General features: G+C 42.0%; 1 protein-coding gene and 1 long non-coding RNA gene across 2 annotated transcripts in view; both read right to left on the bottom strand.

Moving 5' to 3' along the window:
* Positions 1 to 24,619, bottom strand: part of tgfb2 (transforming growth factor, beta 2) — a 96,545-nt gene that overhangs the window by 59,135 nt on the left and 12,791 nt on the right. The window lies entirely within an intron of this gene.
* The window catches only part of LOC144073544 (uncharacterized), a 21,832-nt gene continuing 9,962 nt past the window's right edge, over positions 12,750 to 24,619 (bottom strand). The window contains exons 2-3 of the long non-coding RNA XR_013300093.1: positions 13,302 to 13,377; positions 12,750 to 13,223 (exon numbers count right to left, since the gene is read on the bottom strand). This is a non-coding gene — a long non-coding RNA (uncharacterized LOC144073544). The remainder of the gene's footprint in view (positions 13,224 to 13,301; positions 13,378 to 24,619) is intronic.

Below are 24,619 nucleotides of genomic sequence, written 5' to 3'. Positions count from 1 at the left end.
GACAATGCGGCCGATACGGTCATTTATTTCAAAATAGAGAAAAGTTAAACAGATAAAACGCTAAACAAAATTTATTTTGACGTCTATGGATGAAATTCAAGAAAAAAATAAACCGTATCTTGCATAAAACGTGAAAAAAACTGACTTACTTATGACTGCCATTGCTCACTCAGGGCGCCGCCATCTTACCTTTTACCGGTAGTTAAACGTGCTCTCACTGGCCAGAGGCGATTAGCCTTGATACATGCGTCCGTAGTGTTTACCAAGTCAGCACATCCCAATAGTTGTTAAGGATTATCGAAGGTCTTGCGGTCGATCATTAAAATATCAGCGTTGATACCTGCGCAATGTGTATCCCCTGCTATTATTACACCCAGAGACTTGGGGAAAACTACACCGCTACGGACACACTTCCTGGTTGTACTGCTCACGTCACTTATTTTTTTAATTCGTCCACGTGCAGGCAACACCGTTTCGGAATGTGCAATCCAGCAGACGATCCTTTCGATTCAGACAGCATCTCAGAAATACAACTTGCAATGATTTTGGTTAAGATTTTCCCTTCAAAGTAACACATTTGTACTCCCTATTAAAACCATGAATATGGAGGTAAAATGTATGAATCAGGGGCGTCTTAAACGAGAGAAATCATAAAATTCAACGATTTTAAGGCAATTTTAATCGTGCGGCTTACACGTGGAGGCGGTCAACATGCGAGAAAATACGGTCGGTAGCCCAAAAATCACCCCAGGCTACTTGATATAGACCTAAAATACACCTCACTGTGATTCTGGAGCGTCATCAGTGCTTAATCCGCGGTCATAGGGTACCACTGAGAGGCAATGACACATTGTTGGATAGCTCTTACAAGGCAATTCTACTCTAGGCGTTGTTTGAGCAGTGAGCAGATACGCCTTCAGAGTCTTAAACACGTGACCGGACATTTTGTCGACAACACTTCATCGCAGGACGCTTCATCCCCGGACGGTTTGTCGAACGGACGCTTCGTCGCCGGACAGTTGGTCGACCGGACACTTCGTCTACGGACAATTCGTCGCCGGACACTTCGTCGCCAGACAGTTCGCCTAACCTTAACCACAAACCTTAAAGAAGACAAAGGAAATTCACTTTATTAAAGAAAATAAAACAGCAAAAACTCGCTCGACAACACAAACACATTAACATTTGGGCGTGTACGTACTAAATGGGCTCGTCTCTAAACACACAATGCACGAAACGGTTCCTACGTTGAGCGCTCCATTTGTAAAATAAAAGGCAATAAATAAAATTATTTTATTACAAATTTTATTAAAAAGAAGACAAAGGAAATTCACATATTTTTCGTCGTCTTCCTTTCTTTGCTTGGTATTCCCATCTGTATTGTGTATACAGACTAGATTTCCGATGCGCGTTGTAAGGCAACGGAGCTAGATGTCGTCGCTTGTCGGCCATTTTCAGAACAGGCCCATTCGCTCCTATTCATAGAGTCAATAGAATTTGTTCTTAGAAAGGACAATAGATTGCTTGATTTAAAATCAAACGTGTGCGTCTATATCAAAGTCAGAGATGCAGTATTTATGGCATACTTCATAACAAATATCAGCATCCAGTCAGAATCGTAGCCACATCAATTCGCGATTAAAAACCAAACAGTTAATAGTAATTTAGTGGAGTCACTCAGTGCACCCCGAGGAACCGTTTCGTGCGTAGTGTGTTTAGAGACGAGCTCATTTAGTACGCACACGCCGAAATGTTAATGTGTTTGTGTTGTCGAGCGAATTGCCTTTGTCTTCTTTAATAGTGGTTAAGGTTAGTGGTTAAGGTTAGGCGAACTGTCTGGTGACAAAGTGTCCGGCGACAAATTCTCCGTCGACGAAGTGTCCGGTCGACGAAGTGTCCGGCGACGAAGCGTCCGTTCGACGAACCGTCCGTTCGACGAACCGTCCGTTCGACGAACCGTCCGGGGACGAAGCGTCCGGCGACGAAGTGTCCGTCGAAGAAATGTCCAGGTACTCTTAAACATGATGAGACAACCTTATTTTCTTCATTTTAAAGCCCTGTTACATATACTTTGGACTCAGCGAGATTTTAACCATTCAAATTTGGCTGGCTTGATTAAAATATGTTCTCTTTTTGTGTGGATAAATAATGTAATAATTTAGACTTCAATTCCGAACGCTCTTCAATTAGTTTACTGATTCAGGGAATGTCCCATAGCCCCTCAATAAATCTTTGTGTGGAAGTTTCAATACAATTTCTCCATCTACTGTAGTAGCGCAGTCACGCGGCAGCCGGTGATAGTAGCTCTGTCCACTCTTATTTGTTATTTCGTGTTTTACAGCCTTTATATCTGTTTTATTACATTTTAATATTTCATAATACATTCCTTTTTACTTTACTTTGTACTTTTTACTTTAATGTTTTAACAACTTTCTTTGTTCTGTTAGCCTGTCATCTTTCTGCTACTTCTTTTTTGGAACCATTCAGCCAGTGGTGGGCCGTCAGGGCCTTCAAGGCCTTCTTTGCTGGCCTAAGAAATATCTGAATCATATTATATTTTGTCCATCAACACTTATTATTCCAAATGGTCTGTTAGCTTCCTTTCATTGCTTTCCCCCCTGGTTGCACTGTTTCCAGATGTGTTTTCATATTGAAGCATTTAAACAATCACATTTAAGCCATTATTTGTTGCCAGATCAGATCTGCCTCAAAGCCTTCAAAATCAGTTCTGCGGGGTCTGCTGCATTAAACTAGACTGTTGCTTTTAACCAATCAGATTTCGAATTGGCAACCCCACAATGATTTTTCATAGGCGTGGGCATTTTGCTGGCTGGGACATGTCATTGCTTTCACCCTCTATTATTGGGTTGCTAGAGTAGACGGGCCAAAAGCTAGAATGAGGCAGCCAGACTAGCAAACTCCACGCACAATGGCCAACGCAGGAAAGCAAATGGATTCGGTTGCAAATTTGCTGGCAAAGCCATTTTCCACACAGACTTTTACAGAAAAAACGGACATCATTAAGAAAGGGCGGTCAACTCCGAAGCTAGCAAGCCTGTTACAGCCGGGAAAAGGGTGTGTTCGGACATTTTAGTGCGCTAACTACGAGCGCTATCCTTGGCTCACGGGCTCCGATGAACACACCAAATGATATTGTTGGGAGTGCTTGTTATTTGCCACCGATCGACATGGTGTTTGGAGCAACACTGGATTTGCAAATTTGTCTTGTTTAACCAAAGCAGCAACGAGACACCAAAGCTCTGCCGGACAGTTACAAGCAACGGTCCGCTCCAAAACTTTTGGAGATACTCGAGTGGAGTTACAATTAAACGAGCAAGTGCGCAGGGAAACGGAGCGCCACAACGAAAAGGTAAAGAAAAATAGGGAAATCTTAAAAAGTTTGATAGACTACGTCATTTTTTGGGGCAAGCAGGAACTTTCATTTCGGGGACACAATGAAAGCGATGCCTCCCCAAACAAAGGAAATTATGTGGAACTTCTTTATCTTTTTGCTGAGAAAAACCCGGATTTACATTACCACCTGTCCACTAATAAAGTATTTAGTGGCACGTCGGGCAGAATACAAAACGACCTGATCACTGCTATTGCTCAAGTGATGGATGAAGAGATCAGAAGCAAAATAAAAAAAGTAGTTTGTCTCTGTAATGGTGGATGAGACGACAGACGCGAGTAACGCAGCGCAGCTCGCACTGGTTCTGCGTTACGTCACGGGCAAAGGTGTCAAGGAGCGGTTCGTCAGATTTGAAAATGTTACCAGTGGGAAGCGAGCCGATGACATTGCAGGTCTCATCATTCAATTTCTGGTGGAAAATGAATGTCTGGGTAAAGTTGTGGCACAGTGTTATGACGGTACAGCGGTCATGTCTTCTGGATTAAATGGGGTGCAGGCTAAAGTTAAGGAGAGAGCACCGTTAGCTTTATTCATACACTGCTATGCCCATCGGCTCAATTTAGTACTGACTCAGGGGGCCTCAAAGATTAAAGAATGCAAGATATTTTTTGCTCACCTGAATGGCTTTGCTGCATTTTTTTCGAGATCGCCTCGACGCACAAAGCTGCTGGACGAAATCTGACAGCGGCGTCTGCCCCGTGTGGCACCAACACGGTGGCAGTACGCATCCAGGGTGGTCAATACAGTATTTGAGAAGAGAGCTGCTCTAAAGGAACTGTTTCATCACATCCTGGAGCATCATGACGAGTACGACGAGGAGTCTGTGCGGTGTGCTGATGGATTTAAAGCACGTCTGGATGATTTTGAATTTTGTTTTTTGCTTCACACATTTAATGGCATTTTTGAGCATTCAGACGTGCTTTTTCAATACTACAGAACCACAAACTGGATGTACAGTTTTGTCTTGCAAGAGTAAAGGAGTTTTGTGGCACAGTTGAACGCGAGAGGAGCCGATATGAGGAAATCTACGAGGCCACCGAACGCACTGCGGGTGCTCCAAGCGCACGAAGAGGTCAAGCGCAAAATTCTCGCGTGCACTACCAACATCTTCACGACAGGATTCTGGACAATATTATTTGCCAGACGTGGACCAGATTTCAAGACCACGAAAGACTGATGTTTCTCTCCCTCCTCGACTCGCAGATGTTTCAGGAATACCAGGAAACTTTCCCACATGCAGCCTTCTCCACTTTAACGCAGAGCCACGGAACACTTTTCGATCTGCCTCGGCTAAGAACAGAACTGATAGTTATGTATGCCATGGATGATTTTGCAGGAAAATCTCCCACTGATCTCCTTGACTTCCTTTAGCAGAAAAATCTGAGTGAGAGCATGGGGCAGCTGTACACATTAGTGTGTTTGGCAGTGACCATCCCCGTGTCCACTGCTTCTGTCGAACGGACGTTTTCAGCCCTAAATAGAATCAAAACTTATGCCAGAAATACAACAGGACAGACTAGGCTTTCAGCATTAGCTTTGATGGCCATAGAAAGGAACTTCTTGATGGACCTGAAACGCACGTGTAATCTGTACGACAGAGTAATTGAAATCTTCTTGAGGAAAGAAAGGAGGATGGATTTTGTGTATAAATAAAAAGATTTTTTGTTGAGTAAACTGTCTATTTTCTGAAATAATATTTAAATATTTGAGGTTATTATTGATTCTTTTTATATGTGTCGCAGCTGTAGCTGCATTAAAGGTTTTATAGACATAAAATACTTATTGATGGTTGGATTGATTCACACGTAGCACTATTGAAGGCCCAGGTGTGAAATGCACGGCCCGCCACTGCATTCAGCCATGCCTACACTGTCATACACATGGGACTAGCTGTGAACAATACGCAGCAGAAGGAGCAACGCCTCAATGCCGCTGGAAATCCGGAGCTGGACAAAAGTGCCGGGAGAAGAAGCGACGCTTCAGACCAACCATTCCATCTATTATTATAGGGAAAGTGAGATCCCTCCCCGATAAGATGAAAGAGCTGTCGGCGCTTACTAGGCCGGAAACGGAGTCGAGGAGTGCTACTGTTGATTCTTCAGCTCCAGACTACCGAGGATAAGCTTGGAAGAGTGACTCTGCATATTTTCAACCTCGGTCACAGTCTGCAGAAGTTCCCCATCTTGTGGAAGACTTCCTGTGTGTGGTTCCAGTTTTATCCAACTCTACAATGTCTTTTTCTTGAGTCTGTATCCGTTTTTGCTACTGCAACCAAGATGGCGCCGCTCAAGTGGCAGCCGGTAGCGGTAGCTCTGTCCGCTCTTGCTTGTTTTGTGTTTTTGCTGCTTTTCTGTCTTAATGATTTAATTTAATGATTCTTAATAATCCCATATACTTTGCTTTGCTTTGTACTTCGTGCTTTTTTATTTGTTGTTCTGCGGCCTTTGCGACTGTATTGTCTAACTTGTAACTGTGTGTAACTTTGCCTTTCCTTTATCTGCATTCTCACCCTCTTGCTACTGTGACAATGAAATTTCCCGAATACGGGATGAATAGTTATCCAATCCAATCTTAATTGTTACCAGAGATGTCGAAAAAATACAGGCCTAGGTCTAGCTATGGGCAATGTGGGCGACTGCTCAGAGTAAAATGTGGGTGTGCACAAGAGTCCTCAAGAAAACCTTTTTTTCAATTATATTACCAGTCAGTGGTCTAGACCATAATACTAACATCTTAAACCTCATACAAGGGACTGTAGTTACTGTGTGAAGATCATTAATGTAGGATTTATGCACATGATTATTATTTATCGTTTGTATTTGTTACATTTAGTTTAATAAGCTTTGCCTGAATTTGAACGCATTCTTGCCATAGACAAAAAGTCACCATCATTTCATTTTTTGCCACTAATGAAGGGCGTTTTGGCTATTCTTATTCCAAACACAATGTGCTGAGGCGTCTTGGAGTGCTTGTGCCTTCTGTTTTGACTGTAGTGATTAGATTGTGGATGTCATTTTGAAAACTCTGAGGTCACAATTGTGTAATGCACCTCTCACGTATGATTTGGGACGTCCATGTAATCAGGGCCTCCGAATGCAATAAAAATGGACAAAAGAGAACTTAGGGTAGAACGCCGTTGGGGAATTGCTAGCGGTCCTTAACGTCTGTCCTCCTTGCAAGTGAAAATCCAAGTGTGTCTTTCCCCTCCACTATGTGATATAAATGTTGCACTTACATGTTATACCTTGCTGTTGTTAAAAGATAAACCATGTCACGAAAAAACTAATACTTAACCTCGGAGAAAATAATAAAACAGTTGTTTATTCATTTTGGGAGTGAATGGAGTTGTCAGAAAGCTGATTGTAATCTAATAATAAAGTGTGACTGACCGAATTGACTGTTTTGTTGACATTCCATTTAGTGCAGTGCCATCTAGTGGATGCATAACATAACCCGAGCCTCTACTGTAGACCCGTATAATGCGGTGCGCCTTATACATGGAAAAAATTGAAATGTGTCATTCATTGAAGGTGCGCTTTATAATGCAGTGCGCCTTATAGTGCAGAAAATACTGTACTTAAACTCCAAAAAAGTGTGTGACTGTCCAACAGGTGTATGGAGACTGGGATCTCATTGAACAGAAGATTTGAATGGCAACCGTCTATGGAAGCAGAGTCTTACCAATCTCTCCATCCTACTTGAATTGGTAACAGTTGTGTATTTCTTGTGCAACATTGATACAACATGCATTTGTGGTTGGGCCTTGTTTCTTTTGCCATCATGTCGTCTTTAGCCGTTGTCATGCAATCCAATCACCCTCAGCGCTTTTGTCTTGGAAGTGTGTCATCACTCCACAGTATCAAAGAGGTTGGGTACCACTATTGTAGACTATTAATCCTCATTTACATGTGAAGTTAGTGGCGTAGACAGGGGTCCACAAACACCGGTCCGCCAGAGAAATAAATTTAATGTTTTAAGCCTCACAAACACACACGAAGCACTATCACCGCTCAAGTATGGAGATCAAGAGCCAATGGCGTGCTGTACCTTAGCGTTGTCCGATCACAAAGACACCAAACCAATGACACTACAGAAACCCACCCAATTTGGCAGTCTCCACCCAAACTGTTAACACTGCTGAACCTATGCATAAAGTCTCATGGACCCTTCATAAAACAAACATGGCTCGTGGCCAATGTTCCCTCTAATTTTTCGTTGGTCTGAGCAGAAAGTCAACCTCCCTGAGCGCACTGAGTACCAGTGTGAGCGACATCATCGGTACTCGGATGATTCGCCTAAAGACGTTTCGCCGACGGACGTTTGACAGACGGGCAGGTCGCCGAATGGACGTTCCGCCGAACGTTCATTCGGCCGAACGGAGGTTTCGCCGAAACGGGATTCGCGCGCTCGCCCCGCCCCCGGATCGTGTGTGTACAAGTTTTTCAACCTCGGCCCGCGGGCCATATACGGCCCGTTAGGATTTTTAATCCGGCCCGCCGCCGGTGTTGTCCAAATTATAGTAAAAATCAATGTTAGTCTACCATCAATGGCAGCCCGGGAATAAGCACACTTGGGCGGGCAGATGTAGCAGAACCGAGCCGTAAAATGACAGCAATCGGGTAAAATCCATCCTAAAACAGCATTTAATGATTAAATACAAATACTGGAGCTCTTTGGACATTAGAACCGAGCCCAGGGAAGTGAATTCCTCGGTAAAATGTCGTGATGATATCGCGATGGAGGCAAAAAAACGTATATATACGTCCATTCGCCAAACGGCTCAAAATGCTCTCAAATTCGGTCAAATCCAGCCGAAAACAGCGTTTAATGATTAAATACAAATATTGGAGCTCTTTGGACATTAGAACCGAGCCCAGGGAAGTGAATTCCTCGGTAAAATGTCGCGATGATGTCGCGATGGAGGCAAAAAAATGTCCATATACGTCCATTCGCCAAACGGCTCAAAATGCTCTCAAATTTGGTCAAATCCAGCTGAAAACAGCGTTTAATGATTAAATACAAATACTAGTATTTGTATTTAATCATTAAACGCTGTTTGAACAAACGTTCATTCGGAGACCTGTCCGTCTGTCAAACGTCCGTCGGCGAAACGTCTTTAGGCGAATCATCCGGTCACGACATCATCATTGCTCGCTATGGGCACACCAGTATCACACCTGCCACAAGCAGGTGCATGTCAATGTTCCCTCTAATTTTTCATGTAAAACATGCTGTAAAACACGAAAAACATAAGTGGACAGAGCTACTGCCACTGGCTGCCGCTTAAACGGCGCCATCATGAAGAAAGGGGTAAAAAAAAAAAAAAAAAAAAAAAAAAAAAAAAAAAAAAAAAAAAAAAAAAAAAAATAACGTTTTTTTTTTGCTGCGCGCCATAGGATTGCTGCTGCGCAGAGAAGACGAGAGTAGTGCGCAATTGCGCACGCGCGCAGCTTAGAGGGAACAGTGCTCGTGGCCCAATATGAGCTTCTACAATGCGGCTAGTGCTGCTCTCCAAGTCGCATCCAAGTCGAAGGTTTTCTCAGTCGAGCACAGGTTGGCCGAGCCGCTGAGCTCCAACAGTGCCAAGCTGCTTTGGACGAGGCAGGCCATGGCCTCACAGTTGCGGTTCCACAAATGGCACCTCCAGGGCGCAGCTGGCCGGGAGTGTGCCCACGGCTGAGTCCACGTAGTTTACCCGCACCCAAGTACAAGAAGCTGCCCCGCTGTTGCTGGACATGGCGTTCAACTTTTGGGTTCACCAGTCCATCTTCATGTTGTGTGTGCATTCAATGTGTATGACGGTCATTTCCATGAGGCTCTCTGACATTTGGGACGCTAGATAAGTGATCTTTGCACTAGTTTTTCGCGAAAATGATTAAAGCCGTTTCAATCTCGCCCTCACACTTGAAAGGAGAAAGATTGCGATAATAATCATAAATGAAGGCAAGAATGCTTCGGTCTTGTTTCTTTTGCAATCGTGTTGCGTTCCCGCCAATGTCTTTAGCTGTTGTGGACATCGTCTGTGCACCGGCGACCCCATTGCTTTTGGTATACGAATCAAGAACTCATTGCTGAAATGGCTCTGGTATGGTCCTGGAAAATGTCCCTGGAAAGGGGACTTTCTGTCGTACAGTCCTGCTCATACTTCTCCCAGGGCTGCCGAGAATGCACTATTTTCGAGCCGAGCTTTATAGAGATGTACTTACTCATTTAGGAATTACATATACCCTGACTGATGTGATCCAAAGTACTGTGAACCAAACAACATTTACCATAAGCCATAATTTCCTTGTGGCCAATAATACCTCGACATACGAGCAATTTGAGATACGAGTAAAATTTTGAGCAAATATTTATCTTGAGATACAAGACAAATTTTGATATACGAGCATACAGCAGACGCGAGGCTGCTCATAAGAGCATCATGGGCCCTGTCTTTCTGGTCGCAACTCCCTCGTATAATGTCTCTACGAGCACTGGGCGGAGCGTTGCATTTTTTGGGTGTTTTTTATTCCCGTTAGGGAGTGCGAATGGCGGAGCTTGTTCGCTAATACGAGAAGAGTACTACTTCCGTTATCCTATTGTGAGGACATTTGTGTGGATCATTTTCAGAATCTTTTGAAGGGAAGACAAAAGCAAACAACCCTCAATAGGTTGCATCTGAAAGTTAGGTTGGAGGCGGGGAGAAGGTATAAAAAATTAAAACAAAATTAGAATTAAGTTTAGTGTAAGGTTAGATTAAACTTATTTTTCAGTGTGTCTGCATCGTAATCCAAGTTCATTTAAATTTGTTTGTTATGTTACAAGCGCGTTGTCGTGCAAAAAGTCTCTCCCACCTGTCTCTGTCCCTCTCTCGCTCCCCTCCGCGAAATCCGTCTAATTTTAGTACTATTAAACCACTAGTTATTTGTTACTTTGTTAATAGATGGCAAATTAGAACAAATAAAAAAAAAATTCCAATCAATATCCTGTTTTTTTTTTTTTTTTTTCCAGAGTCAAGTCAAAAGCCTTTATTGTCCTTATAGAACAGCTGCGTATAACGAAATTAGTGGTGCTACTCCACAAAGTGCGTGTTTCCCAATAAAAAACATAAATAAGTAATTTAAAAAGTCACGTCCGGGCAAGGTAATTCTAAAATATTGCACAATCCAAGATATTGCACATTGTTATTGCACAGTTCTTTTTTTAAGGGATTGTGTGTCGTGCTAATGCATGGCTTTTCTGTCTGCTGCCGTGCTTCCAACGTACCACACTGTAATGCAGTATGCTAGGATGCTCTGGAACAGTGGCTCTATAGAAGGTTACCAGACCTGTTCCTCCTGAGTACTTATTAAATGGAGTCGCTTCTGGGCCTTCTTCACCAATGCCGTGGTTGACAAAGGTCGGACTGAATTGATTTGTTTTTAGTTCATTTCTATGGGAAACGTTCATTTGAGTTACGAGTAAATCAACATACGAGCTTGGTCCTGGAAATCATAAAGCTCAGAAGAAGGCCGAGACCATCTCTGTGGCGTTGTCTCAGACTGCCTGCTTCATCAGCACCAGTGTTCGCTTGTTTGTATTTACACCAGTGAGAAAATGGACACCAAAAACTTGTTCGTTTGGTCTGGATCAAAATGGGCCTGGTGTGAATACACCTCTAACTAATGATTATAGTGTCGAGGACCCTAATTAACGTGCATCCTCTTCTCATGAGAATGAGACCCAGTGTATTAATATCTGTTGGCCCTTAACAAGCAGGGAATATACAGTGGGGCCAATAAGTATTTAGTCAACCACCAATTGTGTACGTTCTCCTACTTGAAAAGATTAGAGAGGCCTGTATTTGTCAACATGGGTAAACCTCAACCATGAGAGACAGTATGTGGAAAAAAAACTGAAAATCACTGTTTGATTTTTAAAGAATGTATTTCCAAATTAGAGTGAAAAATAAGTATTTGGTTACCTACAAACAAGCAATATTACTGGCTGTCAAAGATGTCTAACTTCTTCTAACGAGGTCTAATGAAGTCTCAACTCATTATCTGTAATAATAGCATCTGTTTTAACTCCTTATCGGTATGAAAGACACCTGTCCACAACCTCAGTCTCGCACACACCAAACTCCACTATGGCACAAACCAAAGAGCTGTCAAAGGAGACCAGAGACAAAATTGTAGACCTGCACCAGGCTGGGAAGACTTAATCCGCAATAGGTAAAACGCTTGGTGTGAAGAATTCAACTGTGGGAGCAATTATTAGAAAACGGAATACATACAAGACCACTGATAATCTCCCTCCATCTGGGGCTCAATGCAAGATCTCACCCCGTGGCGTCAAAATGATAACAACGGTGAGCAAAAATTCCAGAACAACACGGGGGGACCTTGTGAATGACCTACAGAGAGCTGGGACCACAGTAACAAAGGCTACTATCAGTAGCACAATGCGCCGCCAGGGACTAAAATCCTACACTGCCAGACGTGTCCTCCTGCTGAAGCCAGTACACATCCAGGCCCGTCTGCGGTTTGCTAGAGAGCATTTGGATGATGCAGAAGAAGACTGGGAGAATGTGTTATAGTCAGATGAAACCAAGATAGTACTTTTTGGTGGAAAAAAAGGTTCTCGTGTTTGGAGGAGAAAGAATACTGAATTGCATCCAAAGAACACCATACCCACTGTGAAGCATGGGGGTGGAAACATCATGCTTTAGGGCTGGTTTTCTGCAAAGGGACCAGGACGACTGATCTGTGTAAAGGAAAGAATGAATGTGGCCATGTATCGAGAGATTTTGATTGAAAATCTCCTATCAGCAAGGACAATGAGGATGAGACGTGGCTGGGTCTTTCAGCATGACTATGATCCCAAACACACAGCCAGGGCAATAAAGGAGTGGCTTTGTAAGAAGCATTTCAAGGTCCTGGAGTGGCCTAGCCAGTCTCCAGATCTCAACCCCATAGAAAATCTGTGGAGGGAGTTGAAAGTCTGCGTTGCCCAACGACAGCCCCAAAACATCACTGCTCTAGAGGAGATCCGCATGGAGGAATGGGCCAAATTAAAAGCAAGTGTGTGAAAAGCTTGTGAAGAGTTAAAGAAAATGTTTGGCCCCCGTTATTGCCAACAAAAGGTACATAACAAAGTATTGAGATGAACTTTTGGTATTGACCAAATACTTATCCTCCACTATGATTTGCAAATAAATTCTTTAAAAATAAAACAAGGTCATTTTATGGGGGGTTTTCCACATGCTGTCTCTCATGTTTGAGGTTTACCCATGTTGACAATTAAAGGCCTCTCTAATCTTTTCAAGTAGGATAACTTGCTCAACTGGTGGTTGACTAAATACTTATATGCCCCACTGTACAAATTGTGTTGTCAGTTGTTTGGCTACAATTTTACTGTGGTTTATCTTGCCATTTGAAAATAAGTGCTGAACATAGTGCTATTAATGTCATCTAAAGGCCATGAACGCTGCAGTTTATATATAATGTCAGCAAAGTCGTGACATATTCATTCATATTATGATTATACAATCATAACAAAGATAAAAGGTAAAGTTATTGTGTACATAAAAAGAATACTGTACACTGGTTTACTATTTGCCAAATACAAGTGCAAAACATCACATTTATAATGAGCAATAGAACAAATCTCAAGGTTTCAAAATATACAGAAAATTCATTGTGTGGCTCTAGTAATGGATACATTTTCTGCTTTTGATTGTTTATCATTTTAATTTTCTATTGGCCTTTGAAAGAGAGGATCAGCAGTTACCTTCCTTTCAGCATAAATAACCAGATGAACTGTTTCTGCAGTTTGAAACCAGTCATACCTGTAGAAAAAACAGCGATGAGGAAAAAAGTCAGTTGAGCTGGTTTGTTTTAATTATATATTTAAAAAAAAAAATTACCGGGGTCGGGAATCTTTGACGGCCAGAGGAACCACTTGGTTTGAGGGGATGAAGACTGGTTGAGGTCGTGGAATTTCTGAGGAGTAAAATTTAGGGTGGATTGGAAAAAATAACAGGAACTGTTTTTCCTTCTATTAGAGTGTGTATTAAAGGATTTTAATTTGGTGAATGTGTATTTTTAAACTTGAAAGGAAATAACAAAAAAAATAATATTGTTTCTGGAGAACACCCTCTTTCCCCAAAAAAATTGTTGGTGATTTTAATTATGTTTTTAGTGTGTCTGCCCAAGTGTTGTCCCCATGCTTTTTTTATTTAATGAGCTACTATTGCAGCTTTGCAAAATATTTTCTATAAAATAGAGATTAGGTCAAGTGATGTGATGGTGTAGTAGTTCATTCGCCTCAGTTCGGAGGGGGTAGTGTGGGATTGTGTCCCACTCAGTGGCGGTGTTTTTGTGAGTGTGAATGGTTTTCTGTCTATGTGTGCCCTATGACTAACCAGTAACAAATTTAGGGCGTAGTCTGCCTTTCACAACAGGTCAGCAAGGATACCATATAGCAGTGGTCCCAACCAGCAGTCCGCAAGCTACCCAAAGCCGGTCCGTCAGAGTAAAAGATATTAACGTTTTCAATCTCGCCCTCCTACTTTAAATGACAAAAGTTGTTATAATAACAATAACACAGTAATACTTTGACAACCAGTGGGCCAAATAAGTATTTAGTCAACCACCAGATGTGCATACTTGAAAAGATGAGAGGCCTGTAATTGTGAACATGGGTAAACCTCAACCATGAGACAGAATGTGGGGGGAAAAACAGAAAATCACATTGTTTGATTTTTAAAGAATTCATTTGCAAATCATGGTGGAAAATAAGTATTTGGTCAATACCAAAAGTTCATCTCAATACTTTATGTACCTTTTGTTGGCAATAACGGAGGCCAAACGTTTTCTGTAACTCTTCACAAGCTTTTCACACACTGTTGTTGGTATTTAGGCTCATTCCTACATGCGGATCTCCTCTAAAGCAGTGATGTTTTGGGGCTGTCTTTGGGCAACACGGACTTTGAACTCCCTCCACGGATTTTCTATGGGGTTGAGATCTGGAGACTGGCTAGGCCACTCCAGGACCTTGAAATGCTTCTTACGAAGCCACTCCGTTGTTGCCCTGGCTGTGTGTTTGGGATCATTGTCATGCTGAAAGACCCAGCCACATCTCATCTTCAATGTCCTTGCTGAAGGAAGGAAGATTTTCACTCAAAAGGTCTTGATACATGGCCCCATTCATTCTTTCCTTTACGCAGATCAGTCGTCCTGGTCACTTTGTAGAAAAACAGCCCCAAAGCATGATGTTTCCACCCCCATGCTTCACAGTGGGTATGGTGTTCTTCGGATGCAATTCAGTTTTCTTTCTTCTCCAAACACGAGAACCTGTGTTTCTACCAAAAAGTTCTATTTTGGTTTCATCTGACCATAACACATTCTCCCAGTCCTCTTCTAGATCATCCAAATGCTCTCTAGCGAACCGCAGACGGGCCTGGATGCGTACTGGCTTCAGCAGGGGACACGTCTGGCAGTGCAGTATTTGAGTCCCTGGTGGCGCTGGCGCATTGTGTTACTGATAGTAGCCTTTGTTACTGTGATCCCAGCTCTCTGTAGGTCATTCACTAGGTCCACCCGTGTGGTTCTGGGATTTTTGCTCACCATTCGTGTTATCATTTTGACGCCACGGGGTGAGATCTTACATGGAGCCCCAGATCTAGGGAGGTTATGGGGGGTCTTGGATGTCTTCCATTTTCTAATAATTGCTGCCACCGTTGATTTCTTCACACCAAGCGTTTTACCTATTGCATAATCTGTCTTCCCAGCCTAGTGCAAGTCCCTGAGCGAGCCATGGCAGGCATAATTGAGTGAGTTGTTTCCCGTTTTATGCAAGATACGTTTTTTTTCTTGAATTTCATTCATAGACGTCAACATAGTTTAGCATTTTATCTTTTGTCTATTTTGAAATAAATTACGTATCGGCAGCATTGTCTTGCGTTGTGGCGTTTTGTCGTTATCACATTGCAGTTTTGTGCATGTCAAGTCTAATTTATGCGCATATAAGCCATACCCTGGATTCAGACTGTCAGAACCATTCTGACATTCAATAAATCGAACAAAGGAAGCATCCCAGACAGATGAGTTTTAACTCCTCTCTGCAGGAAAGAGGTGGAAAAAGCACGTCCAGAAACAATGGACGCACGCGGTCGCTCCATTGTCTTCTCGGGGGAGGGGGCACGGAGGGGGGTGGGATTTGGGGTATTTGGAGGCAGAGCCTGCGTGCTCCTCCCATCCCTTCTCTCGTGCTAAATCCCGCCCTTACTTCCGCGTCGGAGTGTTTTATTGACAAGTTCACGTGACACAAAAGTAGGCGGTGATACAAAAATAGGTGTCGCGCACGCTTTAACCCATAGGTGTCAGTAAAATTCTATTCTAGTGACTAAAATATATAAGAGTACAAAAGAATACATTTCATATTTCACACGGTCATAATTTTTTTGCGACAAATACGGCTTAAATGTGAGAAAATACACTATTTTACTATTATCAAACTACTTCACATTGTATCACAAGGCAGCCAACATTGTATTATATTGTATTGTCTAACTTGTAACTGTGTGTAACTTTGCCTTTCCTGTATCTGCATTCTCACCTTCTTGCTACTGTCACAATGAAATTTCCAGAACACAGGATGAATAAAGTTATCCAATCCAAGCCAATCATTCTCAATTGTTCAGTCTTTTCCCATTAAAAGATATAATGAAAATATTGCAAAACTTAGAGTGGTGTACTCACTTTTGTGAGATACTGCATATTTAACACGATGAGGTCATCAAATTGGTATTTAAAAAAAGATAAAACAACAATAATATCCATTTAAATGTATCAAGCTAAAATATGACCCATGCCAAGTGCATTGATTGGTTGGTTCGTCAACATAACTGTGCTAAGCGAATGTGTTACAACACCTGCTGACTCTAATGATACAGCAGGCTTCATTGACGTAAGGACACTGCACAGTTCCCTTGTGGGAGAGCTGCCAACTACTCTGGAATTTTATGAGTTTACCTGGAAATGCAAGGCAAACTCCGGGACACCGGACAACCTCCCTAAACTCCGAAAATCCCCAACAATTGTCACATACATTTTTTTTTGTTTAAGCAACCCTTTCAGAAAAGTACCAAATTTCCAATTTAAATGCTTCGAAATTCAAACCATCGCTACGGCTTCCGTCATCTTGGTTCAACTGCACTGTAAACTGGAAGAATTGTGAATCATCCGAGTTCTGACGAATGATTTATCTAGTGTGACTTCAGCGCATATTGATTTTGCGTGAATCGCATTCACTCCGGATAAACTCCGGAAATGAGACAAGGGTACTCCTGAAATGGAGTCGACGGAGGTTGGGAGCTCTACCTTGTCGTGTACTGTGATCGTTCTTCACATCGCGGCTTCACTACATCGTGGATTTTTTTCTGAGTTATTAAAAAAGCTCATAAAAATGTCTAAATCTACGCTGAAACTCGCAAAGAGAATTCAGATGAAAAATGGTGGAAGTCAGGGCACCGCTTCTTTGGCTCTGAAATGGTTGGCTCTAAGCAAAGAAGAAGTGAATACCACAGAGGAAGAATGGGCGCGCCGAAAACTATAAATAGCTGCAAAACACGCTGCCAAGCCTTTTCTTGTTTCCAGCGGGTTGCGTTTAACATTGCCTACATTACCTCGCGGAGAAAGACTAACTTCAAGTCAATTCCAGCTTTTCTTTCGATTTTACATCGCTACTAAAAATGCGTGCCAAGTGTCCAGTGTAATCTAAGCCACAGCAAGCCGAGGACGGCACGGGCACGTCGTCTCCCCGTTGCTGAGTGAAGCCACAGCCTCAGAGCGATGACATGGCATAAAAGGGGAGCTACGGCAATTCATTGGCGCATGCCGGCTGTACGTCTGATGTGGTAGCTTGGAGCACGGGGGCCCCACAAGGCACAGTACTCTCCCCACTCCTCCTCTCCCTCTACACATCAGACTTGAAACATAATACAGACACCTGCCACCTGCAGAAGTTCTCTGACGACTACGCTATTGTTGAACGAGTGATGGACAGGAACAACCTAGAGTACAGGGGAGTCATCACAGCCTTTGTTGAATGGTGTAGGCAAAACCACCTCTACATCAACACCAGTAAGACAAAAGAAATGGTCATCGACTTTCGGAGGAATCCTCAACAGACCACTCTTGTGAACATCCCGGGTACGGATATTGAAATCGTGGAGAATTTTGAGTACCTGGGTGTTCACCTCAACAACAAAATAGACTGGTCCACAAACATAGATGCCCTGTATAAAAGGGGCCAGAGCCGCTCCTACCTACTGAGGACACTATGGTCCTTTGGAGTGTGCAGAACACTGCTGAGGACCTTTTACGACACTGTGGTCGGATCTACAGTGTTTTATGCAGCGGTCTGTTGGGGATGCGGGAGGACGGAGAGGGACGGGAACAGGCTGAATAAGCTGGTCAGGAGGGCCAGCTCTATTCTGGGCTGTCCTTTGGAATCTGTGGAGGAAGTGGGAGAGCGGAGGATGCTGACCAGGATGATGTCCATCATGGACAGCACCTCCCACCCCCTGCATGAGTCTGTGGAGTCCCTCCGAAGCTCTTCCAGCAATAGACTGCTGCACCGCAGCTCCTTCCTCCCATCAGCTGTCACGGTCTTTAACAAAACAAATGGCTGAGTGTTAAGACCTACCGTATGTATACATGTACATCTATGTGTATGTATGTACAGACGCTCCCCTACTTACGAACGAGTTAGGTTCCGAGCGATTGTTCATAAGTTGAATTTGTTCGTAAGTTGCTCAGTGCTATATTTTGTATTATAATTTATGTTTTAGGCCTATATAAGTATATTGAAGGTTTATATAAATGCATTTGTATGTTTAAGGCTTGTATAAGTAATACGCATTGGTTTGTACTGAAAAAATATTTAATAACATGGAGAGAATACATACAGTACTGTATACATACATTAGAGAGCGAGAGAGATTTACTAGAAACTGGCCGAAAGAAGCTATCTAATGACGATTGCAGTTTTCTTTTTTTCATCATAAATGATGCGGTAGCACTGTATGGCATCATTCAATTGATTTGCAAACTTTGTGCAACTTTCAATATTTGGGTCCTGCTGCTCGATCTTTGTTTATAAATGGTACTGACGGTCGAACGACTCAAGTTGTATTCCCGTGCAACGCTCACCACTTTCTCACGCGCATCAAGCTTCGTTATTATTGCCACGCATTTCAAATGAAATGGCTTGCCTCTTCCTTGCACCTCCCTCAATAGAAGCCTTTCGCTTTTCACCAACCATATTGAATAATGGATGCACGAGATATTTAATGATAAAAATGAAAAAGGTTATTTGCGCACTGGAGATATGTTCACGCACTTCCGCACTGCAACGAACTGGGCAGAGGAAGGTAGATGCTGGGTGAGCTGAGCTCTCACAGCGCCAGGCGTCGGTATTAGCGGCGGAAAGAAGCACTACTAGGAAAAAGGCGCGCAATACAAAATCGAACTTACGAACATTTTTCGACATAAACGCAATTTGCAGACACGTTCGTATGTACCGTTGTTCGTAACTCGAATGTTCGTAAGTAGGGGAGCGTCTGTACATATATATTTATATTTATATATATATATATTTATATATATATATATATATATATATATATATATATATATATATATATATATATATATATATATATATATATATATATATATGTATATATATATATATATATATTTGTATGTTGGATTTATTATGGGATGTTTCTGTATGTTTTGTAAGCATTTTTAATAAGTAATAAGGCTATAAATTAATTCATGATTTATGTTGGGACCACGCTTGAGGACGCTTTCCCCCACAGCTGCTTTCGAAGGCCAGTTAATTGTTTTCAGGACTATTGACGGCAACAAACCCCGTGTTCATGCTGATCGGCAAGAAACTCTTACCGTGTTTGGACTGGACTCTGGCAGATGGCGATAATCGCATTATTGTTTAAAAATACGGCTGCTTTGTATACCTTATAATGAAAATATTATGCTTATTCTGCAAGTTCTTACACCGTTGTTTTGGTTTCCCATCCGCTCCGGTCACCTTATATGCAATTGTTTTGAATCAGATTACATGAAATGTTTTCCGTTTGTCGCGACTAAATATGATGAAGAATAGACTGCACGTGAGAATGCTTGTGAACGAAGCGGCGTTACGAGTGTTTCTCCTTGCAAGTTGTAACCAGTTATGTTGAAAGATGTCTTCCAATTTTAATTAAATATTATTAATAATGATTAAATGGTAGTAATCATTATTCCAACATTTGGTCCTTCGAGTAGCCGGGGGGTCAACACACCGATAAGGAATCCAGACGCTGCGGTTAAATATCTGGAGTGACCGTGCACGGCGAAAGAAATCCCTTTATCAGGCTGGATTATTTCTCAGCAGTGCCTGGATTCTGGACGGTTGAAGACTATCCAACTGTGGGAGGCATCTATCCGCATTTCTGGTGAGTCCGCGTGTAATGTCTGCATATTGTTGACGGGTTCCAAATGCGCGGAGGGCATCTCACGTGATGGCCTTTTTTGAGAAATAAGGCTCGCGTCCTGGGGATTAGCGATTTTTAAAACCCTGCAGATACTAGTCACTAGCAGGTGGACACGAGTGTGGTCTATAAAATGTGGTGGTCGACGTTGTTTTGGTTGTGTGCGTAGTTGTTAAAGCCTAAGAGAAACAGGAGGAGAAAAAAAAGTTACTACGAGCTTGCACACGAATCCACTCCAAAATGGGTGGCTCAAACAATAAAGCGGCTATTGACGACGATCCAAAGATGCGTCTGCCGTGTAAAGATTGGAAATTTGTTGAAAATCAGAGCGCTTTTAGAATTAGACATCTAAACTTATTGATAAAATAAATATGGTTTTGGATTGGATTGGATTGGATAACTTTATTCATCCCGTATTCGGGAAATTTTGTTGTTCCAGTGGCAAGAGGGTGAGGATGCAGGAATAGGAAAGGCATTATAGACATAAATAGATAGGTAATAAGTAGGTCAAGAAATAAATACATGAGTAAATATATAATTAAATAAGCGTGTTGCTTAGCACATATATACATACATACACATAAATGTACATGCATGCATACGGTAGGTCTTAACACACAGCCATTTTTTTGTTAAAGAGCCTGACAGCTGATGGGAGGAAGGATATGCGGAAGCGCTCCTTCCTGCAATGAGGGTGCCGCAGTCTATTGCTAAAGGAGCTTTGGAGGGACTCCACCGACTCTTGCTAGCTTAATGTGCATAAGATATTGATACTACGGGATAATGTACGTACTAATGCATAGAGGTAATATATATGTATAATATATGAATGGAGATAGAAGCGGCACGGCTTGTTCCACAGACAAATTATTGTTTTTGATGACGAGGCAGGGAAAGGCAAAACGTGCTGTTTTGTAAAAATAGCGGTCCTCGGCTGGTTGATAGGAGCTAGGCGATGGGCTGTTTTGTTCTAAAAACAAGACATGCCTGCTCAAAATGATTTGAATGAGGATTTTGAACATGAGGATGTTGAGCTAAATTTAATGGAAACACTGGCATTTGATTTGGTTAAACCAGAGATCACATTTTTTGTGAATGGAATTCAATTGGAATTTTTGTGTGATGCTGAAACTTGTAAAACGGCAATTACAATGGTTATTTCCAACTGCTAGACGTACTTTGTTAATAGTACCTAAATGTACTGTCAATTTAATGGAATGAAATGGCTTATTGCGGCTTATCCTGGTTTTGATCCCGTCCGCTAGCGGGAATATTTTGGTTAACAGTCGAAAAGAAATACCAAACGGCCAATTAAATGTTTAGCGGGGTTGCCAAACCTGCGTTTTTGTCATACTCTAAACTGGTCAAATAATGCATCGGCTGCGGGGGAGCGTGGCTGTCTTTGCTGATTTGAACGCGGAAAAACATGCGGACCGCGGGGCGGCTGATTTGGCGGTGGTAGGCATTCAGTATGCGCGCGGACCGCACAAGCGACTAAATTTTTTGGGACCCCTTCCTTGAAGACATTACAATAATTGGCCTTGGGGGTGCTGAAGCAAACTTGAGGGCAGAAATGGGTTTTTGCTATGATATAGTTATGCTTGCAGCATATTGTGATTATGGGGTCTTGGCAAAATATTGTGATATAGTTGGATATCGGGAGAGGAATTAATTTAGTCTTCTCTAAAAAGCGTTATAATTGTGCACTGGAGGCAAAGCATTGTGCGCAAAAAGAAAAAGAGAGCGTTTTTGGAATGTGTAAACAAAAGATAAGGATGCTGCTTCGCAGCGAGCGTGAAGGTCACAGTTTGCAGCTAAGAGCGCGCTTCCGTTAAACATTTCATAATAAAAGAAGCAGGGTTTCCGCAATTACCTTCGCACTTATTCTTTGGATTTAATCAGAAATGTCTTTCGAGGTGATAGAAAATCTGTTTAGCAAAGATTGATTTGGTAAAAGCTTTGGAATTGGGAATAGAGCTTTTATTGTTATTATTATTTTATTTTTTGTTTGTGAAGTTCAAAGGGCTCTTAATTAAAGAGAGCTAGTTTTGGAGGATAAAAGAATATTAATACTGTTTTTGAATGGTTGGATTGTTCAAAATACTTTGATATAGGAGATTGGCTGGTTGAAGAAAAAAAGGGATTGGAAAATTTACAATATTATGGCATATTGGTTACAATTTGTGGGTCCTTTATTAAACATTGAAAATTGTAATTAGGAAATGCCTAGTAAAAGGTTTATTTCTCTAATTTAATTATTGTAGATTTTAATTGTGGTAACGGAGATCTATAGGAAATAGCTCTTATCTTAAGAAATGGCATGAGAAAATTCATGGCATTTGTCCAAATTATTAGGTAAATTGGACCTGGTTGGGGTAGATAAGATAATTGATTTAGGATAGGCATAGTTTCCCTAGAAGAAATATGGAGTGTTTTTAAGTGCACAAAAGAAATTCCCTGTTTGTCCTGAAGGGGGAAATATGCTTTGGTATAGGTCATATTGATGACTATTGGGATATTAGCATTGATCAATTGATCCAACCAAATGACGTTGCTGTCTTGCTTTAGGGGCATACAAATTAAGAGAACTTTAGCCAAAACTTACTGCATTGCAATTATGGGGTTAATACACCTAAATGTTACAGTGATAACGATTGGCAATAACAAGCTTAGATAAACGGGAATATCTACAACAAATTCTGGTGGGGCCTTTCATGGTGTGAAACAAGTGATGAAATAGTGTATATGTTTCAAAAATAACATCTCCAAATTATAAAATATCAACCTTTGAGCAATGCTTTAAGTAGATGGGTTGTCTAGAATGGGCAAAATTCGATAGCATTGAAAGGGGGTGTAACTTAATGCAGAACATGGAGGTAAAGTTTTTACAAACGGTTAAAATACTTAAGGGGGGTTTGTGTGTTTCAATGTGTCACAACTTTTCCGTTATTGCATTATTGGCGAATAGATAGTTAATCACAGCCACTCGCATGGCAGTCCACATGCTGACTGACTGGGGTAAGGAGTGGTGGCAATTGAACAAATTTCTATTTTTAGATATGTGGCACGCGAATCTAATACATTAATTACCTAGTTCCTTCAGGCATCAACCTTGCGGTTCGAGGATCTACTAATGAAAGTGGGGTGGATCCAGACCTTCCGGAGTGTGGAGTATTCCTGGTGTCCTCAAGAATTCGTAGGTTTTCTCTGGGTACTCCAGTTTTACTCCAACAAACCAAAATTATGGATGACTGGGGGAGCACTCTAAATTCCCTGATTATGAGTGCGAGCGTGGCTGAGTGTCTGTCTTTTGTGTTTTAATTGGCTACCCACCAAGATATATCAATCTTCTAATATCAAGGTGGAAGAGGATTTGGAAATTTGATTTCTGAAATCGCTGATAAGCCTTTCGAGGACGGCGGTGGCAGAGTAGGACAGAAACAAAAGAAGGGAAAAGAATTTCACCAAATGAATTTTTTTTTATTTCTGCAATGGGAAATTTGGGAACCTGGGGGACTAAACAAAAACAAAAGACTTATCTAGGAGAGCTGCCATTTTGAGTCATGGGGAATTTGATGCCTCAAAAAGGGGGAGATAATGGATTGAATCTATATGCAGATATACGGCCAAAACACGGGCAATTCCCCCTTGTGTCAAGCTACAAAAGCTACATATCCATTTCAAAGGATACATATGGATTTTATAGAGAATGTGTGGTACATAACAGTCCTAAAACAGAGATTGGGGAAACCTTGTTGCAGAAACTGGTCAAGATTGGCAAGCTTGGATGACATACGCGTGCGAAAAAACCATCAGGCCTTTGATAAAATTAACCCATACGGTGGGGGCATTACAAATCATTATTCAGACTGACAAATTAACTTGTGGATCCTTGTCTGACGTTTTTCCTAAGTCCATGGGCAGGTGGAGAATACCCTTTTTACAAATTTTAAATTTGTGTCTCAACAACAATGACCATGTCTATGGAGACGGTAAGAAAATCGTCAGAGATGGAAACACCCGGATCCGCCATAGTAAAATTAAAATCTGAGATGACCAGAGATGATGAATTCATTTCCGCAACACGGAGTTTCCAAACGGTTCCAAATGTTTCTGGCTCTGCTGAGGTAACGAGGGCTGGCAATGTTTTCCAGTGAGGGCAGAGAGCAGCCGACAATCCTCTGGGCAGTGTTAATCACTTTCTGCATGGCCTTTTTGTCTGCCGCCGTGCTTCCAGCGTACCACACTGATGCCGTACGCCAGGATGCTCTCTACAGTGGTTCTATAGAAGGTTATCTGAAGCTTGGTGCCCAAGTTGTTCTTCCTAAGTACCCTGAGGAAATTGAGTCGTTTCTGAGCCTTCTTCACCACTGCCGTGATGTTTGTAGACCATGAGAGCTTATCCGTGACGTGGACCCCCAGGAATTTAAAGGACTGGACCCCGTCTACACATACTCCATTTATGAGGAGTGGGGCCAGATCTGTGCCGTGTTTGCGAAATTCCAGGATTATTTCTTTAGTTTTCGTGGTGTTCAGTGTGAGATTGTTCACCGAGCACCACGAAGACAATTTGTTGACCTCATCTCTGTAAGCCGACTCATCCCCTCCTGAGATGAGTCCGACCACAGTGGTGTCGTCAGCGAATTTGATGATGGCGTTAGACTGGTGGGTGGGTGTACAGT

Source organism: Stigmatopora argus, chromosome 4 (genome assembly GCF_051989625.1).
Source record: "Stigmatopora argus isolate UIUO_Sarg chromosome 4, RoL_Sarg_1.0, whole genome shotgun sequence".
NCBI classification, from domain to species: Eukaryota; Metazoa; Chordata; class Actinopteri; order Syngnathiformes; family Syngnathidae; genus Stigmatopora; species Stigmatopora argus.
The sequence above is the reverse complement of the archived record's forward strand: the minus strand, read 5'-3'. Positions and strand labels throughout refer to the sequence as shown.